This window comes from Coenobita brevimanus, chromosome 67 (assembly GCF_032717465.1).
Source record: "Coenobita brevimanus isolate Jiangsu-jjx chromosome 67, ASM3271746v2, whole genome shotgun sequence".
Classification (NCBI taxonomy): Eukaryota; Metazoa; Arthropoda; class Malacostraca; order Decapoda; family Coenobitidae; genus Coenobita; species Coenobita brevimanus.
This window is the reverse complement of record NC_137020.1, coordinates 30213203-30220884: the sequence shown is the minus strand read 5'-3', so window position 1 is coordinate 30220884 and position 7682 is coordinate 30213203. Positions and strand designations below refer to the sequence as shown.

Genomic DNA, 7682 nt, shown 5'->3' with positions numbered 1-7682 from the left:
CCCCAAACAACAGAGAGGATCCTTTATTTTCATACTGTTTTGTTGTGTGCTTCATATTGCAGTTTCATAATAAATATTTCATGTAACATCCTCCATTGCTACAACCAGCAGAGATAATGTTGGTGAACTTTTGGTTTTGGCTGTCTTTTATTATGTTAATGGATAACTAATGTTGAGGTTCCCTGTCCAGTGCGGTATGAGCTTATGAAAAGGCATATGTGAAGACAAGGTAGTCTGGAGGCACGTCATGGCTATCTCCTGTCGAGGGGTTCCAGGATGGTCCAAGCCATCGGAGATGAAGATGATGAAATGCTACCAGGGACGTAGACTGGTTTTCTACTCAAAAATATTTTGGACTTTTGGCCTACGGAAGCCTAGCATCTGACCCCAACACTCCGAAGGGAGCGAAATGGTATTGGCAGTTATCATATTTTATACCACAGAGTCGCCTTCTGAAACTGAATGAATTAATCTTGTGGTATCCTGAATAGTAGTAGTAGCAGTTGCATCAAAACTATTTACTGTAAGTAGGCTTCCCTGTGTGGCCTTGACCTTTAACCTAGCGTTCTAAAAAAAAAAATAATAATAATTTTTGGGAAGACCCTCAACCCTTCCATCTAGCATGGCCCAATCGGACTTTTTCTTTTCCCACACCAAGAGATAAACAGACAGAATGATATTCCGAACATAAGATTACCCCCACCCCCCACGCAGCATCGCGCGGCCAGTGTAATTTGGTGACATGTATCTGCATAATTACTACGGTTAGTTTGCTCCGTGATGATAAACAACTTCATTTACTGCTTGCAATTAACGGTGAGGAAAGTGGAGCATGAGCAGGATAGTTTACTAGTTTGTTTTATAAGAGTCTGAACCATACACACACGCGCACTGTACTTTAATATGAGAACGCTAGTTACGTATATTCTTGGCCATAATTTAAGGCGACGAAATCGACTGACAATTTCTTTCCACTAAGCTTCAACAACATTATATTGGCCTAACTTTACTCTTACTAAATGTAGCATATAACGTCATCATCTAAATAAATGAAACTGAAGAAAACAGGATGCGCGTGAACGAAACAAAAATAAAATGTCCGTAGAAAACGAGAAATGGGCAACCATGAGTGCGCATTAGGATGTTGCCAACTTTTCTCCGAGAGCAGTCGTGCATCCGACGTCGAAGTGGTAGTACGATCGAGCTGCCTCCGGATCTACTTTTACCCATGCTTCTCCTATGGGTTGAAAAACGTGAATGAAGCTTTCTTTTACTTTCTCCAAGGATACTGACGACCGATTGAGAGTATGATGTACAGCTGAGCCTCTCTAGGTAAGTAAAAGGAAGTTTTTGGAAGCCAAGGAAAGTGAAAGACCACAGACGATGCTTATTATTTTAAGTTGGCGTGTTGCTAATGTGTGTTGTTTACATCATACAACTATATATAGACTAGGTTTATTACGAATTTGTTATTACTGGTTACTCTATAGCTTTAAGTCAGTCAGGAAGCATATGTTTATCAGCAAGCAGTGGCAGAGCTTACGTGATATACTGGCATTTCAAAGTTGTACGTTGGCCATTTAATCTCATGGTTGGGACGACTCATTCTATTCTAGCAGTTGCCAGACGAGTTTATCTAGCTGTGAGTAAATCACAGATGCTTGCATGGTAGTCATCCTCAACCTTCTCACGGTTGGACCAACTCACGCATTCCATTTCGGTTAACGTCTACGGTTTTATTCATATGAGAGCATGTCAGAGGAACCGGTGTAATGGCAAACTACAATAGGTTGGAATGTATGTTTGGTAACTAGATCCACGTTTCCCTGCTTTGATCTTTGCAGTATGTCGTGGGAGCCTGAGAGAATGGTCTGTTAATTAAAGTCCGATCCAATACCATTCTTCAACGTTTTCGAATATATTTTGGGGAATTTTGGGTGATCCACATGTCCACCGCGTCTCCCCACTCCACCACCTCATCACTTTCACTGTCCTTGTTCTTGAAACTGAGAGTTGCACTGACGCATTATCAAATCTTGCAATAGTGTGATCTGCATTATTTTTATAATGGAAAGTTATGTAGTTAAGTATATATTTTATTTTAACTGGGGTTATATGTAGCCTATGTAAAGTTATTAAATCCAGTACAGTATATAGTAAAGATAGGCTGTTTCATATAATTTCATTTCTAATTTGCTTTGTGTTGAGGGAAATTTATGTATACCCAGGGTTTATTATTATTTTAGGTCCATTTGAGTTTTACTGTATATAATGTTAATGTACAGTAAAGCAGGTTATGTATTCTAACTCCAGGTTCCATGTCCATACTGAAATTTTGTTACAGATAAAGAATTGCTGGTGACAAATTAACTAAGTCCCATAATCCGTTCATAAACATTAAGAGTAATTAAACTTATGTGAGCCAGAATAATTAATGCGATGCTCACTTAACAAGGAGAGATTATGTGTGTGTGTGTGTGTGTGTGTGTGTGTGTGTGTGTGTGTGTGACAGACTGCAGAAGTAATCAGCCAGACGCTGGTGAAATACTGAGAAACCGGACTAAAACTGCAATATTAACCAGGGGAGAGAGAGAGTCTTGTCAGGAACTTTGTTTAGTACGAACAGGACCTTAAATAGAACTGTTTATTAAAAATTTTAACACACCCACACACTACCATGCCTCCTCCCTCAGTTCTCCAAGAGTGGAGGGAATAGGCAAAAATGAAAAAAGACCTCCGTATAAACGAATGAATATATATATAAAAATGAAATAAAGTAAAAAAGAAAAATAACTTACCCCAACACATCAAGGAGGATAACGTCTTAAGATTTTTGCACTTGTTTTCTTCATCTTAGGGGAGACCCGTGTAGAATTGTAGCGTTGTGTCACAGGCAGCGTCATGTAACAGTTCTATTTTTACCTTTAGCTTAAATTTTCGTCCATTTGCAATTTACGTGGATCTGTGGCAGAAATATACAAGGGCTTTACATACTTCCCTTAGCACTTCTTCGTGACTAACACATTTAATTTAGGTCAGTGACAGAGAAATATATACGATCTGTTTTCTTGCCGTAGCACTTCTTCATGACTAGCATCATATTCTAGTGTTAATCATTTTATACAACTTAGCATTCAGGATGGAGAGATGACTGTTTCAGGCGACGTTAGAGTAAAACATATAATCTGCTTATAAGAGTCAACCAATATCTGGACAAGCACACAATTAACCAGTATTTCGGTACCATTTAACCAGTATCCCAGTACCAGTACCAGTTAACCAGTATAAAAGTACCAGTTTACCTGTATACCTGCACCAGTTAACCAGTACTCCAATACCAGTTAACCGATATCTAGACAGGCACACAGTAAACCAATATACCGGTACCAGTTACGTTACGCCCTACCAGCACTGGAGTCCCACGAGAAAAATACAACAGAATCGAGCGAGACATGACAGTACCGGTAATCGTTTAGTTGCCACTCAAGGAAAGCCGAGGTGTGATTTTTTCCCAGTGTCGACCGTCGTGTGAAAAACTTGATGGAAGCTGTTCTCACCTGTACACACACACACACACACACACACACACACACACACACACACACACACACACACACACACACACACACACACACACACCTAGGGATGGGAAGGGAGGTGTATGATGATGATGATTTGTACTTTTATTTACCAAGAGTCAGAAGGGGTATATATCATAGGTTATCTCTCTAGCATAGTGCCATGAAGTGTTCAAATGGATGCTGTTTTTTTACTTATTTGTTTCAATGTGGGTAGCCTTATAAGTGGGGACAAAAGTTCGCCGAATAATTCACGTCTTCTCTTTCTCTCTTTCCATTGCCGCCTAATATTCCACCTTGAGACAAGCTTGGTATGTTCCTTCTCCCATAGCACTTGATTCTCTCAGATATCATGTGTTAGGGAGGAAAGTGACGGACCTGCCTAATGAAGTGGATGCAGAGGAGTACATGTAGTATGGTTGGCAGACTTTTTCGCTCGCTGTAATTCTTTCATTTGTACCGTTGCCTGTTAAGACCTACACCTGACACTTGAAAACAACCGACAGTCGGCGTGCACACAGGTGTTAAAATTTCTCACGCACGGTAGGTTAGACAGGAAGTGTGTGACCCTTGAACCTCTCTAAACCGGACAGCCTCTGTATACTGGACAACCCCGTATAACGATGTGGTTTTGTGTGTGTGTGTGTGTGTGTGTGTGTGTGTGTGTGTGTGTGTGTGTGTGTGAGAGAGAGAGAGAGAGAGAGAGAAAGAGAGAGAGTGCAAAAGTAATCAGCCAGACCTGCGCCAGTGAAATACGGGGAAACCAGAGAAAAACAGCATATCTAAGCACCCAGAGAGAGAGAGAGAGAGAGGGAGAGGGAGTTGCTTGTAAATACAGTTACTTTGAGTGTGTGTGTGTGTGTGTGTGTGTGTGTGTGTGTGTGTGTGTGTGTGTGTGTGTGAAGAAAGATAGGTGTTTGCCTGGGTGTTATTTTGCTTCAATTTTACGCCAAGGTACAGTGAACAGAGTATAGGTCTCGCCCACACCCGACCGCACCTACAAGCATTTGGTATGGACGTGACCTAACGCCGATGTATGTGTGCAATAGCCATTAGTGGTAAGGGTACACACGTGGAGAGCTGTTTTCTGTTTTCGGCCGCCATATATCTCAAGAGTCCATGGTTTTCAGAGTTTTCTCTCTTTTATATGTACCAGTGTCTCAAAATGCATGGCGTTTGCTGCACTTGGAAGCTTTTGGGGTTGATTGATTGAATAGACCTACAGTAAAACATCGTGACAGCATAACAACAAAGGTCAGCGTCGCCATAGAGGAATATTAAAATTCAAAAAAGGGTGGAAATATAATTTTTCGTGAGAGCACACTGTACGGACACTTCCGGTACATATGGCGGAATGACGTTGGAGGGGAAAAAATATTGGAGAAAAAAAATATTGTCACCACAAGCCTCATCCGTAGTACAGTTCCTTTTCAGTATTTACGAGATAGATAGATAGATAGAGAGAGAGAGAGAGAGAGTGGGGGAGGGGGTATAAAGAATCGCTACCACATGCCTCTTCCTATCAAGTACAGTTCCTTTTCGACGTTTACAAGTGCAGCCTTAGGACAGCGGTTGGGGGTAACGGTGGCTTCCCGAAATTTTCCGCAATTTCAGACCAGTATGCGGAAACAGGTGCAAAATTACACTCGGGTTCATACAACGGTTGCATGACTGAAATATGTGGGTACAGTTGGATGCGGTTGAAACAGTACTAGGTTATGTGAAACAGACGCCCCCTTTTTTTATTATTATTATTATTATGATGCTTGTGTCTGTTTGTCTATTTATTTGCCTACTTACCTCCCTGTATGTCTGTCTGTCTGTGTATCTCTGTCTATCTGTCACTGTCTATCTCTCTATCTGTCTATATCTGTCTATCCATCTATCTATACCCAGATGTCATAATCCCGGAAGGAGTTACCACAAGCAAATCGCTTTCCCCGTTATTCTATCCTTGTCTTTACCTCATACAGTAGTTATGAGGCTTGTCACCTATCGCAGATCAAACAACATCGGAAAGACCAATACATCTGTTGATATTTGTCCTCTGCCGTAAAGCTGCCCTCTCCCCAGCTCACACCACCCTCATTTATATATCCCCACCACATATCTCCATCTCATCCTCGGCCTCTCCCTCCCCATCTCCCCCTTCTCTTGTCACCCTGTCCTCTGCCATCAAAGTGCCTTCCCCTTAACTCACATTACCCCTATTCATATCCCTTTCCACACAGTCCCTCCATCTCTTCCTCGGCCTCTCCCTTCCCATCTTCCCCTCCACCTCACTCATATACACTCTCTTAGTCATCCTCACTCTCCACTCTCTCCGCATTGACACAAAGTACAGTACTGCTAACACTCCAGTACATTCACCTTTTGTCCACCCCACTCACATACTCTCCCAGTCGGTCTCTCATTCAGTATTCTCTCCACATGGGCTAACTGTATCAAGGTACTTCCTACACTGTCCGGCATATCCACATCAACACATGCATTTTTAAGTTGTTTTTTTGTCGATCTTTATAATTTTATCATCATCGTCATCATCATCATCATCAACATCACCACCACCACCACCACCACCACCACCACCACCACCGTCGTACTACTACTAATCATTACCACCACCATCTTCATCACTCATCCTGGTCAATTTTCCCACCTAAAGACGGGGTGAGGTAGGATTCACCAACATGAGAGACAAGTAAGAAGAGGAAAAATTATTAACAGCCTATCCAGTGAAGTGACCCATATAGAAATCCATAGAGAATCAGGTTAATGGAACTAATAATTATTCTGACGAGCTGTAATAGGCAGGGAGTATGGTATAGGTGTGTGTGTGTGTGTGTGTGTGTGTGTGTGTGTGTGTGTGTGTGTGTGTGTGTGTGTGTGTGTGTCCAGTATTAGCGTATCATTACCTACCTTATATATCTTCTGGCTTTTGTATACCAGTGTAAGCACGTACGATATATACACTTCATTGATATTCCATTTGTGTGTGCGTGTGTGTGTGTGTGTGTGTGTGTGTGTGTGTGTGTGTGTGTGTGTGTGTCCAGTATTAGCGTATCATTACCTACCTTATATATCTTCTGGCGTGTGTATACCAGTGTAGGCACGTACTGTACTTCATTGATGTTCCATTTGTGTGTGTGTGTGTGTGTGTGTGTGTGTGTGTGTGTGTGTGTGTGTGTGTGTGTACAGAACCGACATACCATTACATTAGTCTTTCCCACGTACACATTAGACTACTACTACTACTACTACTACTACTACTACTACTACTTCTACTACTACTACTACTACTACTTCTACTACTACTACTACTACTACTACTACTACTACTTCTACAGCTTTACTACTAGTACTACAGTGATACATTCCCTAACCTACCCATCTTCTCCTTGGGCTACTGGACACTATGTTGAAATTAAACTGTACTCTTTTCACGTAACTCAGAGGTAGAAAAGACAGTGCCTCTTATCTCGTACTCCTTGCGACAGCACTTCTTCGTGACTAGCAGTCTAGTGTTAGTTTTTTGTCACAGCTTAGTGTTCGAGATGGAGAGATGGCAATTTTAGGCCAAGTTAGAGTAAAAACGGTATTACAACTTCACACAACGAGGTTACTAGCTGACGATTTTATTCACTAACCTACCTGCCTACCTGCCTACAAACACACATACTTGTATAAATAGATAGATAAATAGATAGATAAATGGATGAGGTACTTCCACCGTGATCCGTAAACCTAAGCCTCTCGTTGGTAGGCTGCTGGAATCTTTACGAAGGTCAGATTATTCCATTCACACTAGATTTATAGGTTAATCGTGCTGCCAACAGACCAACACATCCGAGGTTAGTAGTAATAGTAGTAGTAGTGGTAGTAGTTTTTTTTTATTACCTCGAGATGGTTTGGCCGCGTGGAGGGAATGGAGAAAGAGAGACTGACTTGAAGAGTGTATGTGAGTGACGTGGAGAAGGAGGAGATGGGGGAGACATAGGAAGAGATGGAGAGTTGGGATGGAGAGTTATATGATTAATGGTTTTGTGGGTGTGGGGCGGGGCAGCCTGATGACGGAGGACAGGGTGACATGGAGGCTGTTAGTTT

General features: G+C 41.7%; 1 protein-coding gene across 1 annotated transcript in view; it reads left to right on the top strand.

Moving 5' to 3' along the window:
* The first annotated feature begins 1182 nt into the window (after positions 1 to 1182).
* Positions 1183 to 7682, top strand: part of LOC145405521 (carbohydrate sulfotransferase 11-like) — a 49839-nt gene continuing 43339 nt past the window's right edge. The window contains exon 1 of the mRNA XM_080276865.1: positions 1183 to 1332. The gene's annotated coding sequence lies outside the window, so the exon portion shown is untranslated. The remainder of the gene's footprint in view (positions 1333 to 7682) is intronic.